The sequence below is a fragment of the Adiantum capillus-veneris genome, chromosome 12 (genome assembly GCF_014529385.1).
Source record: "Adiantum capillus-veneris isolate H3 chromosome 12, ASM1452938v2, whole genome shotgun sequence".
In the NCBI taxonomy this organism is placed as follows: Eukaryota; Viridiplantae; Streptophyta; class Polypodiopsida; order Polypodiales; family Pteridaceae; genus Adiantum; species Adiantum capillus-veneris.
The window spans coordinates 70,640,331-70,665,024 of NC_140942.1; the positions used below are offsets into that span (position 1 = coordinate 70,640,331).

General features: G+C 46.5%; 1 long non-coding RNA gene across 1 annotated transcript in view; it reads right to left on the bottom strand.

Moving 5' to 3' along the window:
* LOC147445909 (uncharacterized) overlaps positions 1-24,694 on the bottom strand; it is a 64,899-nt gene that overhangs the window by 19,054 nt on the left and 21,151 nt on the right. Inside the window, exon 2 of the long non-coding RNA XR_015189820.1 lies at positions 19,341-19,451. This is a non-coding gene — a long non-coding RNA (uncharacterized LOC147445909). The remainder of the gene's footprint in view (positions 1-19,340; positions 19,452-24,694) is intronic.

Consider the following 24,694-nt stretch of genomic DNA (forward strand, 5'->3'; position numbering starts at 1 on the left):
TGGTATCTCTGCAACAGTGGCCTGTAAAAGGTGGACATGGCACTTTGTCAAAACATTTTCCTCAAGGGCTATATAACACACAAGATCGTTTTCCGCATCAAATAGCCATCCCGTATAGAATAGCCTAAAATTGCATAGTTACAGGGGACGGAGGGGACGGGGCCTAGGGACACCTGACGGCCGTAACCAGGCTAGGGACGAAGAGGAATGGCAAGGAACGGCCAAAAAAATTCGACAGGCGGGGTCGCAGGCTGCCGAGGGGACGGGCAGAATTTTGAAACTTGAAAAAGATAGCCTTTTTTAACAGACACTTACAACCAACGTCTAGTTTTTTGGGGGGGCTATGGCCCTTGGGAGGCTATGAAAGCACCCATGGGCCTCATCTTCTCTCAAGCTCAATGAGGCTCTCCTCTCTACCATCTACTATCTAGACTCTACGCCGTCTACGGTCTACCTACGGGCGCTCAAGGCTCAAGCTCTACCCTTGAGTCTCTCTATCCATTCTCTCCCTCTTCTACCCACTCAACTTTGAAGCTCTCCTCTACTCTCTCCCCACACAAGCTCTCCTCTTAGCTCTACTCTTTCTCCACCATCATGTCATCTCAAGCTAACTCCACTTCTTAAGCCGGCTCTCCTAAGAGAAGGCCCGCCGTGCAAACATGGTCGTGGTGGGATGAAGTAGACTCTACCATGCGTGGTAAAGGTGGCGGTGCAAGACCATGGGCGTGCAAGCTATGCCCGTACAAGAGAACGGGTGGTGCAAACAAAGTACGAGCCCATCTTCTTCATGAACCCGGTCACGAGGTGAAGTTTTGCCCTCAAGTATCCCCCAAGAAGAGGTTGGAGCTTCTTGAGCAGCTCGCGGTGTATGAGGTCGCGGAAGCGGCCAAGAGGGGCCGTTTTGTTGCCGTTGATCCCTCCGCCACGGCGACACCGCGAGAGCAAAGGGAAGCCAACCTTGACTCCACCTCTCAAGCGTTCAAGACAAATGCATCTACACCATCCTCTTCCGTTGCGCATCCCCAAAGCACCCTCAACAAAAATTGGAATCCTAAATTGAAGGAAGAGGTGGATAGGTCGGTTGCGCGATTCTTCTTCCACGACCACTTGCCTTCCATGCTTCGCGGTGAGTTTCCCTTGGCATATGCAGATTGAAATCTCTCATTTTGTATTCATTATGGGGTCTCGACTCTCGACTCTCCATACTAACACAACATGCTCTATTTTGTGTGGATAGGTCTCCATACTTTCAAACAATGGTTACGAAAATAGGGAAATATGGCTCCTCTTATGTGCCAGCTTCATCAGAGAGGCTTCGCACCACCCTCCTCGACAAAGAGAAGCTTACTGTGGACCAAGCGGCCCAAGCAAGAAAGGATTTGTGGGAGACCAATGGCGTCTCTCTCCTTGTAGATGGATGGAGCGACACGCACAAGCGGTCTATCCACGGAGTGGTGGCCTACTCTCGGCGGGAGATGTACTTTGTGGAGTCACATGATGCATCTGACAGTGGCAAGGCCGCGGAGATGCTTGCTGCGGAGTGGACAAGCACCATAGAGATTATTGGTCCGGAGAATGTCCTTTGTATGGTTGCAGATGGAGAAGCGTCAAATAGGGCAGCCGGGGCTATCATTGAGGACATGTATCCCAGCATCCATGTCACATTTTGCATGGCGCATTGCCTCAATAACCTCCTCAAGGACATAGGGAACTTATCATGGATTTCACCCACCATTGGTGACGCCTCTCAAATTGTCTCCTTTGTGCTCAACCATCAAAAAGTGCGCCATGAGTTCTCAAAGAGGAGCCACCTGTCCTTGCTCAAATATTCAGAGACAAGATTTGCATTCAATTGGCTTATGCTAGGCCGCTTGTCTACATGTGGCGGAGCCTTAAGGGGCCTCTTTCTCAATGATGAGTTCCAGGCCATGCTGGAGTCTACATCAGCAACAGGATTGAAATGCCGAGAATGGGCCGACCACGCCGCTTGGTGGGAGGAGGTGAAGACTCTTGACGCCATGGTCAAGCCTATTCTACACCTACTTCGAGTTGTGGATGGCTTGCATCCATGCATCGGCAAAGTCTATGAAGCCATGGATCGGATGATAAAGACACTTGAGAAGCTTGTGCCTGACCCTGTTCAGTATGCGGAGATTCATGGCTTGGGTGAGTCGAGGTGGAAGGGATACTACTCTCCACTTCATGCAGGAGTTTATGTGCTTGACCCTGAGTTTCAGGGAAGGCGTCAAGAGACCGACAAGGAGGTGAGCAAAGGATGGCGGCTTGCATTTGGAGCGCCTTGAGCCTAGCACTGACACTAGGCGCGAGATTAGAGACGAGCTACTCAACTACATACAAAAGAAGGGCTCCTATGGATGTGTAGATGGACAGGTTGACTGCAACAAGATTGGCTCGGTTTTGTGGTGGGAGGACTATGGAGGAGATGGCCCACATTTGCAACGCTTCGCTATTTGTATCCTTAGCCAAACATGTACCAATAGTTGCGTGGAGCAACTATGGAGTGTATACAACCACATTGCCTCCAAGAAGAGGAATCGCCTTGGGGTCCAGAGGGCCAATGATTTGGTGTTTGTGAGCGCTAGTACGCATGCTTGCCAAGAGCATCACACACAAGGCATCTCCATTCACTGAGTGGGAGATGACACAAGAGAATCCATCTATGGCCGAGACACTTTTGGAGGAGCTAGAGGAGGACTTCGAGCCTCAATGCGAGCCTCGGGAGGCCTTATATGTCGCTAACGACCTCGACTACGACAACGATATGGAGATTCAGCAGGCGAGCACTTCCAGAGTTTGATGATCATTGAAGATTGATTACTCTCTAGTCTAGAGTCTACCTAGCCCTTTGTACTTTTTGTGATCCTTGAGGCTTGTCCATTTTGAGCCCTTGTGGCATGCACTACTCATTTTGTATCCATTGATGTTTTATTACCACATTTGCGCCTATATAACTCGTGCTCTTTGGTCTATTTAGTGTAAATTTGTGGTCAAAGTGATGCTCTATGTGTGTGGCATGTGTGTAGGTCAACAAATGCCAAAAAAAACTCTTTTTTTTTTGCCGTTACGACCCTCATCCCCGTTTCCTGACTTTTGCCGTGCCGTCCCGTCCTCATCCCGTCCCCATTCCCGACCTCGACCCCGACCCACCGGCCCATGTAACTATGTAAAATTGTCTCCCCATCGTGTATCCTAATAAAAATATCAACCAAGTCAAGATCCGTGGCATACTAATCAACCATATCCTCAAAGCTTCTGTGATGAATCGCGGAAATAGCCGGAACCAAGGACTTCCGAGACAATGCATTTGTCACTATATTCTTTTGTCCTTTAACATGGACAATATGGAAGTGAAACTGTGACAGGAAGATAGCCCATCGCATCTGCTTTTCCGAACGCTGCTTCTATGACAATAAGTAGTGTAGACTCTGATGATCCGTAAAGACTGTATAACCAGTTCCCAGTAAATAGTGTCGCCACTAGGTACGAGTATGGATCATTGCTAATAGCTCTTTTTCATAAATTTGTGCAACTATTTCAGGATGTGAAAACATTCTGCTCTCATCAGCAATTACATAGTCTTCTTGCATCAAGATTGCTCCCAAATTGCGACCATAAGTGTCACAGTAAATTTCAAATGGCTTTTGCAAGTCTAGTAAGGCCAACATGAGTCCAATAGTCAACTTTTCTTTGAGAGTCTCCAAGGCTACAATCTCTATCGGTCCCAAATAAAAGGAGCTCCTTTCTGATTAGCATATGCAAAGGAGAAACTATCTCCGCAAATTTCTGAATGATCCATCGATAATATGAGCACAAGCCCAAATAAGCTTCGAAGCTCATGAACGTTCTTAAAATCACGCCAATAACGAATAGTCTCAATTTTGGCCGAGTCCATCTTTACCCCTACTACTGAGGTGATATGTCCAAGGAAGAGTATCTCAGGGAAGAAAAATTTTCTCTTTTTCGCATTTATAACCAATTTATGCTTCCGCAGTGCTTTTAAAACCCTCTGAAAATCCCAAAAGTTGTCCTGAAAGTTGTCTTGTAAACGACTCCATGAGCAATTTAGATCTGATAATAACCACTCTTCATATCAATTTGGCAAGTAGAACCCTGAAGTCTCTCGAGTATATCACCAATCCTCGTCATGTGGAAATCTATTCTGGTTCATTGTTTCTTTATTTTGGCATCGGCTAACTTTGTAAGGTGGTCGGTTCGGTGGTGTACTACCAGGAATCAATCATGTGATCTTCGGGATGTAACGGAGACAACTCGCCTGGTACATCCGCAGAGAAATAGTCAGCCTCAACTTGCAGAAAATCTTATCGTTGCTTTTCGAGGTCAAACATATTCGACCTTTCAGTTTTTTTTTTTCTCCATCAAGTACAATCTATTTGCCCTTCTTATTCCTCAAAGTCGCTTTCTTAGCCCGATAGTCAACCACGGTATTGTTCGTGTGGTACCAAGGGATTCCTAAGAGGAAATCACACCCCTCCAAAGGCATGATATAAAAGTCCTCGAGCCCTAAATACCCTTGACAATGCAAATGAAGTTTGTCAATGACAGGTGTCATGGCAACATCCCGTCCGGGTGCCGCTACAACTGCCTTCGCCTGTGGCCTTAGCCTATCGAGCATAATTTTAAGTCGAGTGCCAATGAAGTTGGCCTTGACTCCTCCATTAAAGAAAAAGAGGGCTTCCTAATCTTTCACTTTGCCCCATGCACGGCAACGTTTTGTGCTTTCGTTCATCTAATTCAAGTCGATGCCCATGCAATGTGGCACCAATCGTGCTTTCACCTTCGTTTTCAACGCTTGGCTGCTGTTTTGTAACTTTCTGGCTTATCTTCTGGTGGTCATTTGGTTCGTCTGCTGTTCAAGAGTTTTGTCTGCCTCTTCTTGTGAGCACAGGTTCCGCTTTGTCCACCTCTTCCTGTGAGCACAGGACTTATGCCATCTCGAGTAAATCTCATTAGTCGGGTAATTCTTTAGGTGTTTTGCAAGTCTCGAGTCTCTGGAGTACTTGATCAATCTTTTCACACGTGTGTCAACCTACAGTTGACGTTTGTACTCCGCTTTGGCAAAATTTTCCACCGAGAATCTGTCCAAATCTTCATTCTTTTCTTCAGTTCACGTGCCGGATTTCAACTTTTCTTTTGCTTGCCCATCTAGAGGTGTTATCTCTGTCAGATTCTCCAAGAGAACCCATTAGTAATTTGTAATTTTTTATGGTTTATGCCCTATAAGATAGAAGGATGAAGACGGGAGCACGCCCGATGCGCGATGTATGAAGGGTGGGAGTGACTAATAAATCAGGGATCATGACACAAAGATTCTTTCACAAAAAAAACTGTGCACTTCAAAAAGGATCGGATTCTCCATAGAAGAAGAATCATTCTGTGCTTTGATACCATTGTAACAGGCTTGGACACTCCAAGCGAGAAATCAATACCGACACACGAACACACTTTTTTTTCCAAGAAAAAAATCTCTCCATTATTCAATAAAATTGCCTATAGAGCTACAACCACCTCTACGAGAGAGGGCTACATCTACCATAGGGGAGACTCTTCCAATGAAAAAAGAACTTATGTACAATGAGGGCTAAATCAAGAGATGGGAGGAGGGAAAAGCCACACAGGTGGAAGGTAGTGCCATATGGGCTCACCCCCGACCATGGTGAACAAAGGCCCAGGACGCCAGTGTTGTAGGAACGCCTCTTTGCGCTCCCACATGCGGTTGGAGCTGCCTTGAAGTCTCTCAAACTGTCCCCTGAGAGTATGGATCAACTCCAACCACAAGTCACGAACAGTCTCCGCTTGTGGGACAGGGCGAGCCTCGAAGATGCGGCAGCAATGGGCCCGCCAAATGAACCATAGTGTCAGGCCACAAACGAGCTCCCAATACACCTCTCACTACACCACTCCTTGGGGGTAAGTTCTGTAGCATGCTAGAGTGTAGGTCGATCCCCCTCGATCACTGTTGCTAATTGGACTATTTTCTTATTTTTAATGATTATTTTTTTTTTTAAGGATATTTTATTGTGTGCACTAAGAACTGTTAAAAGATTGTAGCTACAGGAACTGCCATCAAGAACGGACAACTCTGATCTGTCATTTAATGGGTGACGGTAAACATCGCGAAGGAGTTTCCGCAAGTTCGGTGGAAAGAGCCGGGTTACGAGTGCCCCTGATGCGTCACATGATGGGTGACGGGTGCATCAGTAAGGGGACATCCCGTAGGCTAAAAAGGAAATCCGAACTGAGTAAGAAAATACGCGTAAGAACCATAGTTACCGGGGAACGCCCCCTAGCCCCCGTTCCGGCGGGCAGTTCCCTTCCCGAACGTTCCGGAACGTCCCAGAATGTCTGATGTTCCGGGTGGCCAATGCAAACCGGAACGGCCGTTCCGGAACGTTCCGAAACGCCCTCGGACCGTTCCGGAATGCCCCTGGAACGGCCAACGGCTACAAACAAATTTGGCAAAAATTGAAAAAATTGAAGTAAATGTTTGGGCTTCTTTTGAAAGTGTGCAAGGTCTCAAGGACTCATAAAATGCACCCCCCTCCTCCTTTCTCTTCACAAGCTAATCCTCAAGGCTCAAGCTCTCTCCCTCTCACTCTCAAGATCTCTCCCTCTCAAGATTCACTCTCTCAAGGCTTAAGGCTTCAAGCCTTCAAGCTCTCTTCCTCTCCCTCCCACTCTCTCAAATCTCTCCCTCTCCATCTCTCTCTCTCTCTCTCTCTCTCTCTCTCTCTCGCTCATCATCTAGTCATAGCAAGGTTGAATGCTCTTCAAAACGAGTTTTTTGTGAGTATTAGAGTCAAAGCACTCTAATACTCCTTGTATTTAAACACAAGGAGCTAAAAATTGCACTATTTGGGTGTTTTTTATACCTCCCGTTCCGCGACGTTCCCGTTCCGGACCCCCAGCCGTTCCCCCGTTCCGCGGGGATCCCGTTGCCGTTCCTGTTTCGCGTTCCGGGTAACTATGGTAAGAACGCAAGCACAAGAATAAAGATGGGGTCAATGAAGCTTTTTACGAAAAGCAGGAACATTCGCGGGAGGACAGATGTTTTCCCGCGAGGATTCTGTGTCTGCATTGCATCTGTGCCGTGTTCTGCACCCACGGACGCCTGGAATGTGTTCGTGTAGCATTATTTTCACTAACTCGGTGAGTTTTTAAAGTTTGAACAGGTTCACACTTTATTTTACTAAGTGGCCGGCCACTTTTAAGTGACCAGCCCTATTATAATAAAATAAAGCAAGGCTCTTCTTTAAAAAAAGCCAGCGCTAAAAAGCTACGCAGGGGAGGGGGGGGGCTGATTCAGCGATCCCTCTCTCTCCTCTCTCTAGGGGCGCCAAGTTCGGCTTTTTCGGTTGCTATTCCCACCGGGTGCAAGGACCTATAAAAGGGCAGCTAGCGTTCCAGTTTTGCACACACCAGAAGCAGCAGAAGAAGCTAGCGCTGGAATTCTGGAGCAGGGGTTGGCGACGGAAATTGCAAGTGTTCGTGTGACGACTGAGTACGGAGGTCGCTTTTCCGAGCAAGGAGCAACAGGTATAAGGTGTTGATACGCATCGAGAATTGTTGCTTTGTGTGGTTTGTTTTGCAGGAATCTCCCGTCTTACGGGAAAGCCTCTCACGGGAAGTACGGCTTCACGCCTAAGTCCCTTACGGGAAAGTACGGCTTCGCGCCTAAGTCCCTTACGGGAAGGAACGGCCTTGTGCCCAAGCCCTTTACGGGAAAGCATGACCTTCGGGTCTAAGATTACAGAACGGAGGGGTTTCCTCGGGTTCTCATGCTTGTATAAGAATTCTCCCTGAATAAAGAATACTCTTAACGGGGGGGACCACCCCATCTTCTAGTCCCCAATACTGTGTCGGTATTCTCCCTTCTCTCATGTTTGCAAAGTATTATATTTTTCAGATTTCTAAGAGCTCGTGTACGCTCCCGTTTTGTGACAGTGGTATCAGAGCTCGGACTCCTCTCTTTCTCGACAAAGAAGGACGATTCCGGGAAGAACGGGAAGAACCATGTCGGGCCAAGGGAGAAGCGTTGAAGAGGAGCTTCAACAAGTGCAAGCTCAGTTTGCGGATTTGCAACAAATTTTACTATTGCCAATTTTACTATTTCCAGATGTCCAAAAGCTCTTGGACGGAATGAAGAAAACGAATGGAACCGATGCAGCCAGGCATCAAGACAACACTGTTGGCGTGAGACCACAGGAGGAAAGAGAAGAAGAACGTGCTGAGGTGCACAAAGGATCTTCGGATCGGAATGAACAGCCTACTCCAAGGAAAGGCCAGGAAGAAGCGCTCTCTTTGCTAGACGAGAGCAAGGACATCTCTATCTCATCTCCATCTTACTCTCCTGATTATACTTCCACTTCTCGATCATCTCGACAGAAGAAGGAAGCCGCTACTACTACTACCTTACATCAACCTAAAGATAAGCCTCGATTCAAGAAGCATGGTCGCAAGTCTCAACATCGCATGAGAGTCTTCAAATCGGGCGACAAGGACATCAAGTTCGAAACCTACAACGGACGGAGAGACATCTCCAAAGCACTGTCCTTCATCAGACAGTTTGAAGTCGCCTTTACCAATGGGCACTTCACAGAAAGATCCAAATTATGCCATGTGGGGATGCACCTCAAGGAAACGGCAAGTAATTGGTGGTTAGCCAAGATTCTGGAAGGTTCACAGGCCAGAACTTGGGAAAGCTTCAAATCTGAATTTTATGAACAATTTCTTCCACCTGACTTCGAGCAGGACATACGGAAGGAATGGGACTGGCTTGCCCAGAAGGAACATGAAAGAGTAACGACCTATGTGGACAAGTATTGGTCGGTTCTTCTGAAGGTCACTCCCTTCATGAAGATTCCCAACGAGGAAAAGAAACGAAAGTTCGAAGCAGGTCTCTGACCGCAGCTTCGAAAGAGTATGAAAGTGTATCCGCATGACACTCTTCAGAGGATGATGGAGTCAGCAATCATTGTTGAGGATTTGCACTCAACCGGGACACCCAGAAAAATGGAGCATAGCACTTACCGTGCAAGACAAAGAGGGGTCTACGATGACCAAGGGAGCCAAGGAAGAAAACGTCCTCCATCTAGGGACTATGATCATTCTAAGAAGCCAGAGGGCAATGGCAAGCGAACTAAGCATCTTTCTCCTACTCAACTTTAAACTTTCAGAGAGGAAGGAAGATGCTTCTACTGTGGCGAGAAAGGACATATGAAACCGGATTGCCCGCTAAAGCAGCAACGACAAGAACAAGCCTCTACGAGACAAGAGAAAGCAAGGAAGGAACCCGCTCCACCAAGCTCGAACTCAATTCCATATGTTCAAGGAAACACAGAAACGGAGAAAGGAAAGCGTCAACTTCTGAAGGGCTGGGGGTCTTTGAACAACCAGCGAGTACTGATTCTTTATCATCCAGGATCCACGGATAACTTCATCTCCCTGGATACTGCGGAACGTTTGTGTCTCACACCGGTTCAGCTTGGCACACCGGTTACATCCGGATCGGCATTCGAGGGGTTGACAACCAATGCAACCCCCGTGCAAGGACAGCTCAATCTTCGGATTGGCGAGTACAAGGACCGCGAATCATTTTTGATGGCACCCATCGAGGGATGTGATATCATCTTGGGTATGCCATGGCACTTCCACATGACACCTATTCCCGATTATGTGGAAAAGACCCTCACTTTTGATCATGGGGGTAAGAAAATAAAGATTCATGCTAATGTAGGAGATTGGCAGTTCCCAATTGTAAGCCATATCTCCATTAATAAAGAAATGAAGAAGTGTGTTTCTGCTTACTTGATTTTTGCACGTGAGAAGGATAAAACTAGTAGGGACTCTCTCTCTAGTCTGGAAATTAAGCGTTTTCAATTTATTGAAAAGTACAAAGATTGTTTCACGGAAACACTTCCTGATGAACTCCCTCCGGTAGGCCCAAAAGATCACCGCATAGATCTCATACCGGGTAGCTCGCCTCCCAATCAACCCCCTTATCGGGTGAGTCTTGCTCAGCAAGAGAAAATTTTGAAGCAGGTCAATGAGCTTCTAGAGAAAGGGTTAGTACGGCCCAGTGCTTCACCCTACTGCTCTCCAGTTTTATTGGTGCAGAAGAAAGATGGCACGTTTCGAATGTGCATAGACTATAGGTCTTTAAACAAGATCATGATCAAGAATCGCTTTTCGATCCCTCGGATTGATGATATACTTGATAAGTTGCAGGGTGCAAGTGTCTTTAGTCGCATAGACTTAAAGAGTGGGTATCATCAGATACGGATCGCCCCTGAGGATGTCCATAAGATTGCTTTCCGCACAACCTTTGGACTATATGAATTTTTGGTAATGCCTTTCGGCTTGACCAATGCTCCTGCGACGTTCAATCGCATGATGGACCGCATTTTCAGCCCGTATCGAGCTTTTACGGGAGTATTCTTTGACGACATACTCATCTTCTCTAAGTCAGAAGAGGAACATCGGAAGCACTTGGACCTAGTGTTTCAAGAATTGCAAAAGCATGAGTTGCATGTGAATGCAAAGAAGAGCGAGTTCTTTCTCTCAGAGATACACTATCTCAGCCATATAGTCTCTCACAATCAAGTGAGTATGGATTCTGCCACGATCCGAGTGGTAGAAGATTGGCCTATTCCCACTACGGTACATGATGTACGTAGTTTCCTGGGATTATGTTCGTATTATCGGAGGTTTGTTCAAGGATTTGCTCATGTAGCAGGACCACTTCATGATTTGACAAAGAAGAAGATTCTTTTTAGATGGAGATCGAGACAACAAGGAGCTTTTGATCGGCTCAAGTACTTGCTAAGCCATGGACCTATTTTGATAGAGCCTAACTTAAGGAAACCATTTGAGGTTCACTGCGATGCTTCAGGCGATTGCATCGGAGCAACGTTAAATCAAGAAGGCCATGCAGTGGCCTACGAAAGCAGACGGCTTAGGGATGCAGAGTTGCATGCATCAATCTACGAAAAGGAACTCACGGCTATGATTCACGCCTTATCCAACTGGAAGCACTATCTTCTAGGAGCGGATTTTGTGATCAAGATTGATCACCAGAGTTTGCGGTATTTTCTTACGCAAAGGAAACTATCTGAGAAGCAGATGAGATGGGCAAACTTTTTGTCTATGTTTCACTTCCAAATCCTTCACACAGCTGGGAGTAAGAATGTGGTCGCGGACGCATTGTCTAGGCGGCCAAGGGTGAACGCTATCACTTCGGTGTATCACCAAGAATTAGAAGCACTACCAGATTTGTATCCGAATGATCCAGATTTCTCCACCATTTGGGGAAAGCTACATCGTGGAGAGAATGAGTTTTCCTATTCCATTCGGAACGGTTATCTCTACCACCGTCAGGCCATATGTGTGGCGGAACCATTAAGAAAGAAGATCATGGATGAAGCACACGCTTCGCCTTATGCGGGTCATCGGAGGATTCTCCCTACGACCTTAGCTATGGAAAGATATTTCTTTTGGCCTAGCCTTATAGCAGACATTGATAAGTATGTCAGGGAATGCTTGGTTTGCCAGAAAGTGAAGTATGATCGGCATAAGACGCCTGGGTTGCTACAACCTTTGCCTGTGCCTAATGAACCTTGGGAAAGTATTGCCATGGACTTCATCATGGACCTCCCTAGAACTCAGACTGGAAATGACGCGATCTAGACCATTGTGGACAGGTTTAGCAAGAAAGCACACTTTATACCAGTCAAGAAAACGATCAAAGCAGATCATATGGCTAGGGTCTTCTTGGCACAGATCTTTAAGCATCATGGAATGGCTAAGTCTATTGTGAGTGATCGAGATCCTCGCATGACAGGAAATTTTTGGCGTGCCTTGATGGATAATCTTGATACGAAGCTGAATTTTTCATCTGCCTACCATCCTCAAACGGACGAGCAAAGTGAGATAGCCAATTCCACAGTATTGGATATGTTAAAAGCTTATGTGCCAGACCGGCAATCTGACTGGGAGAAATATTTGCCTCTTGTCGAGTATGCGTATAACAATACCATACACTTATCGACGGGGAAAGCACCTTTTGAGATTCTCTATGGTAAGCCTTTGCTTCCACCGATCCTTTTAACTAAGGATAAGATCTTTGCAGCAGATGAATTTGTCCAGGATTTGGACACAGCCTACGGGCAAGTTAGGAGAGCTATTCTACGCTCTCAGGAAAAGCATAAGAAAGCTGCAGACAAGCACAGGAGGAATCTAGACTTAACAGTCGGATAGTTAGTCTTACTCAAATTTGAGAAGGCAAGACTTAAGAAACAAGCGTCTCATAAGGATAAGGTGGTAAAACTTTCTACCCGTTATTATGGGCCATTTAAGATCACTGAGTGGGTGAATGATGTCACCTTTCGATTAGAGCTACCGCCTAATTGGAAGATCCATAATGCTTTCCATGTCAGTTTACTCCGGCCGTATGTGGGACCGCCTCCGAGCCAGCCTAGTGCTGAGAAACCTCCTTGAGGTTGAGGAAACAGAAGAAATACTCCAACCGGGGCAGATAGTAAGTCATCAGGAGCAGCCTCTCAAATCCGGAAAGATAACACGGAAGTATTTGGTTAAGTTTAAGAACTATTCGATTCTAGATGCTCAGTGGATGACGCAGGAGGAATTAGCAGCTTATCCCGAGATACTGGAGGTATATGTCCAAGCACTATAGTTGAGGTCAACTGTTTAGAAGCCAGAGGGATGTTGCTAATTGGACTATTTTCTTATTTTTAATGATTTTTTTTTAAAGGATATTTTATTGTGTGCACTAAGAACTGTTAAAAGATTGTAGCTATAGGAACTGCCATCAAGAACGGACAACTCTGATGTGTCATTTGATGGGTGACGGTAAACATCGCGAAGGAGTTTCTGTAAGTTCGGTGGAAAGAGCAGGGTTACGAGTGCCCCTGATGCGTCACATGATGGGTGACGTGTGCATCAGTAAGGGGGCATCCCGTAGGCTAAGGAGGAAATCGGAACAGAGTAAGAAAATACGCGTAAGAACTCAAGCACAAGAATAAAGATGGGTTCAATGAAGCTTTTTACGAAAAACAGCAACATTCGCGGGAGGACAAGATATTTTCCCGCGAGGATTCTGTGTCTGCATTGCATCTGTGCCGTGTTCTGCACCGCATCCGGGGACGCCTGGAATGTGTTCGTGTAGCATTATTTTCACTAACTCGGTGAGTTTTTAAAGTTTGAACAGGTTCACACTTTATTTTATTAAGTGGCCGGCCACTTTTAAGTGACCAGCCCTATTATAATAAAATAAAGCAAGGCTCTTCTTTAAAGAAAGCCAGCGCTAAAAAGCTACAGAGGGGGGGGGGCCTGATTCAGCGATCCCTCTCTCTCCTCTCTCTAGGGGTGCCAAGTTCTGCTTTTTCGGCTTCTATTCTCTCCGGGTGCAAGGGCCTATAAAAGGGCAGCTAGCGTTCTAGTTTTGAACACGCCAGAAGCAGCAGAAGAAGCTAGCACTGGGATTCTGGAGCAAGGGTTGGCGATGGAAATTGCAAGTGTTCGTGTGACGACTGAGTACGGAGGTCGCTTTTCCGAGCAAGGAGCGGCAGGTATAAGGTGTTGATACGCATTGAGAATTGTTGCTTTGTGTGGTTTGTTTTGCAGGAATCTCCTGTCTTATGGGAAAGCCCCTCACGGGAAGTACGGCTTCACGCCTATATCCCTTACGGGAAAGTACGGCTTCGCACCTAAGTCCCTTACGGGAAGGAACGGCCTTGTGCCCAAACCCTTTACGAGAAAGCACGACCTTCGGGTCTAAGATTACAGAACGGAGGGGTTTCCTCGGGTTCTCGTGCTTGTATAAGAATTCTCCCTGAATAAAGAATACTCTTAACGGGGGGGGACCAACCCATCTTCTGGTCCCCAATACTGTGTCGGTCTTCTCCCTTCTCTCATGTTTGCAAAGTATTATATTTTTCAGATTTCTAAGTGCTCGTGTACGCTCCCGTTTTGTGACAATCACTATCATCCTGCTGGTAAAAGATAGCTCCAATTGTGGCGCAGGGCCCGTGAGGGTGGACCAAGCAGCTGCACCCCAAGTGTATTGTCGCGCTGTGGAAAGAGCTAGCATCAGCCGAAGAACCCGAAGCCAAACCTGTTGTGCCATGGGACAATCCCACAGACAGTGCCGCTGTCTCTCCAAAGGATGGGCACAAGCTACACATGTTGCCGAAAGGCCGCTATGTACTAGCCAGCTCCCCACTGCTGTAGCTCTGTGTGCAACTACCCACTGGAACAAAGTGACTCGTCGTGGCTGTCCGGAATCCTACAACCTCGCCCAAAAGCCTGACAAGAACTAAGTTGTGAGACACTCCTCCTGCAGAGAGAAGGCCAAGCTGTCTAGGGGCCTCACAAAGCCTGAATGTTGCCAAACATCTGAAGCCTGCTAGGATTACATTGAGGATTACCATTGGGCCTTACCGTTGGGTCCGAGCGAGAGAAGGCCAAGCTGTCTAGGGGCCTCACAAAGCCTGAATGTTGCCACACATCCGAAACCATCAAGGTCATACATAGACTCTCCCAAGCTGCCAACTCAGCCCCCTGCATGGTAGCATGGCTACCTCCAATCCTGTCAGAGGGGTCCTCCAACATGTTGAAGTCACCCCCAATGAACCATTGGTCTGCATGCGGCAGAGACTCTACAATGTGAGACTAAAACTCTGCACGTGCGCTTGCCACATTGAGCGCATAGATGTTCAGCAAGCCCATCAGGCAACCCTGAACCTGCATAGTAATCCACTGAGCCTTGCCAAGCACAATAATACCTCTGTCCACAATGGCCTGCTACCATAGTCCGCAATAGTCATACATATCTCTCCCTGGATACCACCAGATCCAAATGCAGCTGACCAAAATGTCTCATATCGACCACGCAAAAGTTGACCACATCGTCTATTGCGGCTCTCACAAAGATGATGCTCCTGCAGCATAAGAAGATCAATCTCTCTGTCCACAAGGCATCCCTAAAGCTCCTGATGCAATCAACTGTGCTAGCCCTGAAACTGGGGTCCGCCTAATCCCTGCACGTTCCATGAGACAATCTGCATGGGATACGAGAAAGAACTGATGCTGCAACAACAGCTAACCGCGCTATCTTCGAGGTTGGCTTGGATGGGGAGTAATCCGGATCCGAGCAACCCCGAGATAGGCGTGACTGCAAAGACTTTTTAGGCCCAAGAAGAGCGTGCCGTGCGCAGGGCAACCTCCTCTGTGCAGGAGTCCTCATGTATGTATACATAGCATGGTGGGCTTTGCGTGTCAGCAAAGAAGTGTACCACAATGCGTCTACATCCTCCCGTGTTCGGAGGTGTCACTAAGAAGTTGGCCAACAGCCACAAAGTCTGTACCAGATGTGTAACCCCCAAGTCTCTCTTGTGGTGAGAGAACTCGAGAGCCTGGGCCTGCAGCCAACATATCACTGAGTCCAAAGTCCACTCACATTGGTCCCTGCCACATAAGAAAAAAGAGAAGCCAATCGCAGTGTTCAGGGCCTCTATCCCTCTAGCTGCAAGGAACAGTACATGAACTCTGAAACAAGCCGCCTCAAAGTTTGGTGAAGGGTCGCCGAGAAATCGTGAAAAATCGTAGGCAAAGAAGTCCCACCTACGACGGATGTCGAAGCTGGTCAATCCACGAGGAACTGGTGCAAAGGGAGACATCTGCACCAGAAAGGGAGTCCGCAAGAAAGGTTGTCCCTCTCTCGTCAAGCGACTCGTGGCAAATGCACAGCCAAGAGATCTCCTAGCAGCCGAGGAAGGTCCTACCCCATGGTGGAAGACTCGAGGGGAGGAGAGGTTGAGGTGGAGGATGGAGCTGGAGCCTCGTCCTGCTAAAGAGGATCGAAACGGTTCCCTGTGGGTATCCACTATTGCTGGCCTAGAGCATGGCGACCACCTAGAGGGCCAGGCTCACATGGTGGCCCCTGTCGACGCTAACCACGGACTTGTTGCCAGTCCTCTGCCTGGGCTCCAGACTTGGAGGATGAACCTGTTTGAGTACCCTGTCTCTCTGTCTGCTGATGCTAGCCAGCCTTAGGAGGCAAGGGCTGAGTCTCAGGTGAAGATCGGGGCCTCCTGCGTGGACAGACCTTTACGAGATGGCCCATATGTCGAAAAATGAAGCACTAATTCGAGAGGTCCGAATAATCCACACTCTAGCAGAGCCAATCACCACTCACCCGAGGTAGTAGAATGACCTTCGGGAGGGTGTGGGTGTCCCGAACCAGTACGCGTACTGTGGATATGTTAGCTGCCTTGGCAGCTACAGAGGCTATCGTGCAAGGTGTCTCCAGAACAGTCCCAATCTCTGAGCCAATCCTGGACTGTCAAAAATGAGCTCGAACTACTTGAATGGACAGGGGGCTCATCACGATGATCTTGGACGCCATCTCAGAGGTCTCAAACTCTATCTGATAGTAACCACGTCCAAGGAGCTGAACATCGAGAATCTTGCCCACCTCTACGAGCAGGCAAGCCCGGAGGAGTTCACGCACCTCTCCTCTGCTGAGTCTAGTACCGAGAATCCTGCATATAACAGAGCTGGCCTGAAGGCGTGCCACCTCTGTCTCTAAGCTCGCTTGCTCTGTCGGCGAAAGAGGAAGTCGGACAAGATGGATTCGGTCGAGTCTCTTTGTGGCGGAGCAAAATCCTCCATCTATATCTGCTGCTACACAAGAGTGGGAGAGTGGAATAAAGGCGAGACCAAACCCTGCTGGAGAGAGCACGCCAAAGCGTATGCACACAATTGGGCGAGCCCGTCAAGCCGAACTGGGGGAGAGGACCTCAGCTGCGAGCAACAAGGCGAGCAGTGAGGGGGAGCTGGCAATGGGTGTGGGGGCAACGTACAGCGGACAGCGAACGGGGGAGGGCTTGCGAGAGGACTGTGAAAAAAAAAGCTGGACAGCGCTGCGCAGAGCTGGGACAGTGCGCAGGTTAGGAGGAGGGGAGCAACGATGGCGAACAGGTATCGAGCAGCGAGCAAGTTCATAACGCTCGAACAGAAACTTCATAATCATTGAACTTTAATAGAGAGAGAGAGAGAGAGAGAGAGAGAGAGAGTCGACACGGCTCGGCATAGTTCCGTGCCAAAAGGTATTGGCCCCAAAGTCTAGTGTCCCTTTTGATATTTATTTTTCATTAATCATTGCAAAGTACAGATCCCGAGAGACCTCTGCTCTCAGACTCTGGGTCCAGATGCTCTACAGAGTGAGGCCCTGGGTTTCCTTTTATTCTTACAAGGGATGTCAAACGCAGAACCCCAAAAGCAATTAAACTCAAAAGCAATGAGTCGCAATGACAAATTGGCCCCAAAAACTGACAAAAAGCAACCAAGGCAAAATACGGAATTCCGTACAGCCTTGCCACGTCAACAGTCAACGTGAAACGCGAAAATCCATACAATCTACCACGTCAACCTGCCAATACGTTTTGGGGGATTCTTGTACTACTGCCAGCCACGTAGCACCCTATCGTACAATCTGCCACGTCATCTGCCATACAATTTATGCCACGTCATCACTTCTGTTCGTGGAGTCATGCCACGTCATCAGCTTGTGACAGTTGTGCTCAAGACCGACAATAGGCCTTTATCAGGTGTTGGGCGAGATCGTACCTTTTCTTTCGATTTATTGACAGGAACTTAAGATGGGAGTACTCTCCACCACACCGGTTTATTCTTTATAGCTCGCAATGTCCCCTTGAGCTTATCTCTCTGACGGACTTAGTCCCATTCCGTTTCTCAACAACTTGTATGTTCCAGAAGTAGGCCAGTTTTGACGCTCAATGTATGTTTTATACTCAATAAACACCTTGTGTTTTTCTGTGTGTGTGTGTGTGTGTGTGTGTGTGTGTGTGTGTGTGTGAGAGAGAGAGAGAGAGAGAGAGAGAGAGATTAAATTTGTTATCCCCTCTTAGAGAACCATATATTGACACTTGACCAAATTATATCAGGAATAAAAGACAGTAGACAATAGCTAAAGACAAAATAGACAGAAGACAAATTTCATTATTTTTTGTTGGTACATCCGGTTCTGGTAGGAGAACCATTGAGCTTCAGAACCCATGAAAGAATAGACCTATACCTGCCACCATCCAACACAAGCAACCAGTTAGAACATGGGCAACCTTGATGGGAAGACAGGTATCCAACTATTCTGCTTGTTATTGTTGTCCCATAGCATTAAACCCCTTCACTCTCTTTATATGCATTTCGAGGGAGTTTTTTCTTTGCTTCTCTATCAGGCATGATCCGTTTTTTAACGGTATTTTCTACAATAGGTTTGTTTGATAGACTTTCCTCTACCATATTTTCAACTCGTACACTGCTTGTTTCTGGTTTGATGATGAAGAGTGATTTACATCCTTCAGAAAAATCACATATGGCGGAGGGACGTGGCTTTTCATTGGATAAGTAGTATCTCTTGCGAGTTTTTGGGCTCGCTTTTTCAAAGGACAGTATATCCCCCATAGTTTGGCTTCCGATAGAAAGCAACATACCCTAGATTACAATTTCATAAACCAGACCTTGTCTATTAGTGATCTATGCTAATGCTAGCTTCTAACAACAGCTAGAGAAAACTCGGGCGGAAAGCCACATTTGCATAGTGACTACATGTGAAATTGAAAAATCTACCCTCCAAGTGGATAGAATGAGAGCCTGAGAGGATAAAAAAGAGAAAGATAGAGAAAGAAAGAGAGATAGATAGAAAATAGTTAGAAACGGAGCTTCATTTTGGGTTTATATAAAGGATACGATATATATTACTTGTATTTTGCCAAAATTTTGGCAAAGTTTCGTTTGTAAGTAGACTCATTTTTCAAAAAATAGACCGGCCTCCCTTTTGTAGGAGCCTGACATGAGGATTTTGTTTTAAATGATAAATCTAGAACTACCCAACCAAGATGTATGCGGTTTTCAAGAAAAAATTAGAAAGTCTTTTCCTTTTGGCAAAATTTTGCCAGAGTTTTGTTTGTACTTAGACATGTTTTTCAAAATAACTTGCCCTCCTCTTTGAGGAGCCTCACATGAGGATTTTCTTTTCAAAAAGCCATTTTGAAAACCTTTCCTCAAAAAACTAAATCAAAAAGCGTAAAGATAACTTCATTTCCAAGAAATTATATCAATCATTGAAATGTAAAACAATCCCTTTTTCTATTTTAAAGACCAAATTTTCTTAGTAGTTTGTTTTTCAAACTTAGTGTATAAAAACCAATAAGAAACTATTCCAAACATTGACGGGACATTCTCTCAGTAGACAAGAAGTCTACCTGAAAGCCCGAGTTTGTCCTTTGTACGTTTTATGTTGAAAACTGCTTCTTGTCTGTTAACCGATGTATGGCTACCAAAAAACTGCTTCTTGTCTGTTAACCAATGTATGGCTACCAAAAAACACAAAAGATGCTATTTCATGAGAAGATATTCACATTGTCTGCCCTTTTGAACAATGTTCTCTTTTAAAATTAGTCAAGTAAGAATTATAATGTGTATCTCCAATCATACATCTTACAAACACCGATATACTAGATGTATGCTCTGAGAATCATTTACATCCTATCATACATTGGTCTAGATTATGCATTAATTTGTATACATATACTAAGAAGTAGTGTCTTTCACATGATGTTACCATAATCATCCACCAAGTACTAGCTTTCACAATGATGTTACCATAATCATCCACCAAGTACAATATGTTTATGCAGATCAACCTCATTACATATAGTCGCTTACAAAATCTTTACATTGGTAAAAAAAAAATAGTGTTTTTTCTTCTCTAGTATGATCAGTCACCAAGTACCACCTTTGTATCACATGTTTATGCATACCCAAGTCATTACATACAATCGATTACCAAGTTTTCAGTTATGGCTACCAAATATTACTGAAAAATGTAAAAGACTCTTATTACCGTTTGCGTAGTACTATCAATGTTGACACAATCGAATTCTGTGGCTTGTGAGTCCGGATAATCACCGGACGACCGTTTGATGGGTTTGTTGCAGCAGTAGGTGTATGATTGTGTGTGTACGTGTACGCGCGCACACGTAGCTTGTGTATGTAAGATCCTGGCAACGCCTCCTTAAGTGTGTGTGTGTGTGTGTGTGTGTGTGTGATGAGAATAAACGGTGCTGTAAACAATCGCTATCAAGTGGAGATTATGTGCAGGGTGTATACCCAGTAATATGATGGCGTTTTTATACCTGCAGCCCACCGCACCTACATGCGGTGTCTTTATTGCTACCTTGTGTACAGAGAATCCGCCAACGGTTCAACTCCTTATAAAGCATGTTCAAATCGGTGCAGGATACGCTTTTATTTATGTCCACACCTATGTTTAAGCCCCTCACTTGGGTGAAATTAAGTTTAAACTTTTTTATTAAAGCCAGAGATAGCAAGAGAGTAAGATAAACAGGAGGGATGTAATCCTACAACCTCTTTTTAGATATTGTTGCTTTAGAATTACTTTTACCAATTTCATGCTACGGACCCGTTAGATAGAAAGATAGAAGTAGAAAAAAGACCGAGAGTGAGAACCCATTTTTTAATTAAAAACCATCTTTACCCATCTTGCTTTGTATAGAGAGATAGGGATTGGGTAAGAGAGAGATCGAGAGGGGGTAAAAAAGAAGAAGGTACGGTTTATCATGCTAATATCCAGGATTGAGAGAGAGAGAGAGAGAGAGAGAGAGAGAGAGAGAGAGAGAGAGAGAGACCAAAAGAATGCAATGAGAGAGACCGCACACAAAGGCATGCACAACCACACATACAAAAGAATACGGTTGCAGGCTACTATGATGAGGACTGCTCATGAATCATAGCCAGAACTGAGGACCTGGCATGTGTAGACTAAGGGCCCTTAAGGGCTCGCATGTATGTGGGCAAGGCATGACATGTGTATGTTCAAGAGGTTCATGTGTATGCGACTACCCAGCTGGCTTCTCTCTCTCTCTCTCTCTCTCTCTCTCTCTCTCTCTCTCTCTCTCTCTCTCTCACACACACACACACACACACACACACACACACACACACTGTCCCTGCAACCCCGCCTCCCCCTCGCGCTGCCTCTGCAACCCGCCTCGCCCTCGCGCTGCCTTTACATCCCCCTTCCCCCCTCGTGCTCCACCCCCTACCCCCCCCCCCCCCCCGCCAAGTCCCCTTCCCCCTCGCATTTCTCAATTCAGCCCCACCCTCCCTTGGCTCCACTCGTTAAACCACCCCCCCTTCCGCTTCCGCGCAGGTATAGCACAAATTGCATAAATTGGCAGAATTGCAGAATTGGCAGAAATTGCATAAAGCGGGCTTTTGGTGTAATTTGTAGGAATTGTAGAAAATGTACGTCATCTATGCTTAATGTGGGAGACCATGTATGCATAGCTTGTGCGTGTAGGTCTCTTTCCGCCGCAAAATTTCCTCTCGTTTTTAGCAACGACCAAACATGAGAAAGCAGAATGATAAGCTCGACCCCTTAGAAGATGCAGTTTAAAAGTGCAAAGAGGAAATGGTCGAAACCATTAACAAGATCAACCGCCACCTATTAAAAACACTAAAAATGCTCGAAGATCGCGTTTTGGCCCAGGAAAGCAAGATCACTACAATGGGAGATCGTGTGACGGCCCATGACGAAGAGTTTGCGTCGCTCAAGAAGGAACTCGCTGAGGTACGATCACGTAACACGCTTGAAGAGGGAGAATTGCAACCCTCTATAATAGAAGAACTCAACACAATCAAAGAGGAAGTGCGACGAGCCATCAAAGAGGGAGAAGAGCAACATAAAGAAATGACGACTTCTTAGGTGGACGCTATTATAAAAACTCAACAAAAAGCAAACGAGGTTGAGAAATAGATTGAGGTTGCCAAGAAAGGGAAAAGCAAGAAAACAACATCCACACCCACCGTTATCAACCTGACACTAGAAGAGGAGCAAAGAAGACGTGTACGCTCTCTACATGTGAGAATTTGCGGCCTTAAAGACAAAGATAATGTAGACGAAGAGGTAAAAGAACTCATGGCTTTGATGGGGGTTCATGAGCCGATACACTCAAGAGCTTGAAGAGTGGACCACAACAAAAATGGGAGCAAGGGGGAAACCTCGAAAGAAAGGGCACTCATCCTTCGTTTTTCCTCCATGAAAGCAAAGGAGGACTTTTTGAAGAAGAGACCAACTCTTAAGAAGACGGGTATCTTTCTCGGGGATGACCTTACTCTCTCACAGGTCGCCCATATGCAAGAGGTAATGCCAGAGATTAGAGAGGCAAGAGAAAAAGGTAAGATTGCTTTTTACCGAGATGGAAGAGTGGTGATATTGGAGCCACGCTCCACATGACGGTGTGAGGCCTATGGGACCACACTCAAAGTTGCTACCTGTAATTGTAATGGATCTATGCGTCTTGATGTGGGTGCTTTTGAGGAGAGTTCTACCGGGAGAGACATCATCTTCTACTCTGAGACACGTCAGACCCCTAGGCAGTCTATGTCTCACATTAGTGGATACAGATGGGAGACAGCCTGTAGACAGGAGACACGATCAGAGCACAGAGGGCGGGGCTCAGGAGAAGTGGCAGTGTTATTCAGGGAGGAGCTGCAGCCATTGAGACATATAGCCCGCAGGGATGAGCAAGCTAGGTACATGTGGGTAAGATTGAGAGCTGAGACTTGCAAATATCTTTACATTGCTATTTGCTACTCTCTCCCGACTACGTCAGTATATACACCATCCAGAGGACAATCCCCCTTCTCTATTTTGGATGATGACATATAGGAATTCTCTAGAAACGGTGACATAATCATTCTAGGGGACTTCAATGCTAGGACTGCCCATCATCATACAATATTTTATGATACTTCAAAGGAGATGCTGAGAGAGCTGGATGTTGCAGAGACGAGCCTATCCAGATTATCACAAGATGGGGAACATACTGAGTATGGATCGCACTTGATAGACATGGAGACTGCACATGGATTGGCCATCTTGAATGGCCTACAAAGATTTCCCGTTGCGAGAGGTTTCACAAGCTTTCCACATAGACATGGAGCAAGCACGATGGATTATGTCATGGCACAGCCGAGCCTCATCTCTAGTATCCAAGATCTCATAGTTGGGCCCAGACCTATTGGGGTGACAGTGGATCGTGCTCTTGTGTCGTTGACCATCTCTTTCCAGCTCAGTATAGCACACAGTCCACGGGTAGCAGCCCCTACTCGCTACACCTTCACACGGGAGACGGATTCTGTATACATAGACGGGATCTACAGATGCCTATGCACTGAGGAGCCAGGGCGACCTCTGGAGGAGCTTACTACTATACTGAAACAAAAATTACATGATGCAATAGCAAAGGCATACCCACACACCCAGCCTGAGCAGAGATGCCGTTCTGGGAGAATGCCTCAGAATAGCTGGTATGATGAGGAATGCCACAAAACTAGAGCTAGACTTCAGAGGGAGGTGCTTTTGGGGAACATCACTCACAGACAGTCAGAGATTGACTTCTGACGCCTAGTGCGGCGAAAGAAGAGGGCATTTTTGGCTCGACTAGAGCAGGATCTATACCAGCTATTCTTGAAGCAATCCCCCCCCCCCTTGCCATTACCTCTACAGAGACATGGAGAAGCCTTTGGTCTCTATGATCTCGCGGCTCATTAGAGCCAAGGCTTCAATACCACGTGTCATTATCCGAGCAGAGCTAGCTGCCCCCCCACTAGTGGTTGAGACGATCACCAAATCTGTCTCCTTCATATACCGCATCTGGGAACTTCCCAAAGACAGATACGTCCACCTTGTGCTTGAGTCCTCTCGACAGTTAGCCATTCTGGGAGATACAGCATGTTCGTATGGAGAGATGACATCATGGTTTCAGGCGCATGGGTTCAGCATAGACAGATTGCCCCCCTTCTAGTACTCACTGGATGCACTCTCTCTGACTCTTACACAGTCCAAGATCATTAGGCTCATCTGCCAGGACCTGACTCACCTAGACACTGTGAGGACATGAATACAGCCAGCACAGGAGCTGGGCACGAAGATAGGTCTCTTTAGAGAGCATCTTCTCCAGCTTACGGAGCACGGTTTTGTGACGAGGCCCAAATACATAAACATCCACTTGTCTCAAGGGATATTGGCCAGATACGTGCATCTTCACACCAACTACAGATCAAGACTGGGAGATACAGCGGAGTGTCAGCAGAGGCTGGGACATGCCCCTTGTGTGAGATGGAGCCTGAGATAGAGTTGCACTACACATGCTACTGCCTCGTCTATTACGAGATATGAGGTCGCTTCCACTGCTTGTTCAGAGAGGGCTTTGGACCACTCTCCAAAGTCATGAGGTACGAGGATCAGAGATGCCTGGGTTTGTTTCTGCTCAGCTGCACAGACACAAAGAGAGTCTGATGAGAGGAGAGGCCAGTCAATCCCAGAGACACATCACAGACTTTTTTAGAGCAAACATTTAACACCCGGAGAAGCTACTACCACAACAGAGCTTGTCGCTTCACACCAGAGACACACTGATCGATCGAGTGACTGAGATGGGGAGATCCAGACGCCCACGACTGCAAAGGACTACACAGCATTGATAGAGTTTACACAAGAGGATTTGGATCACCTTGGCCCAACATGCAC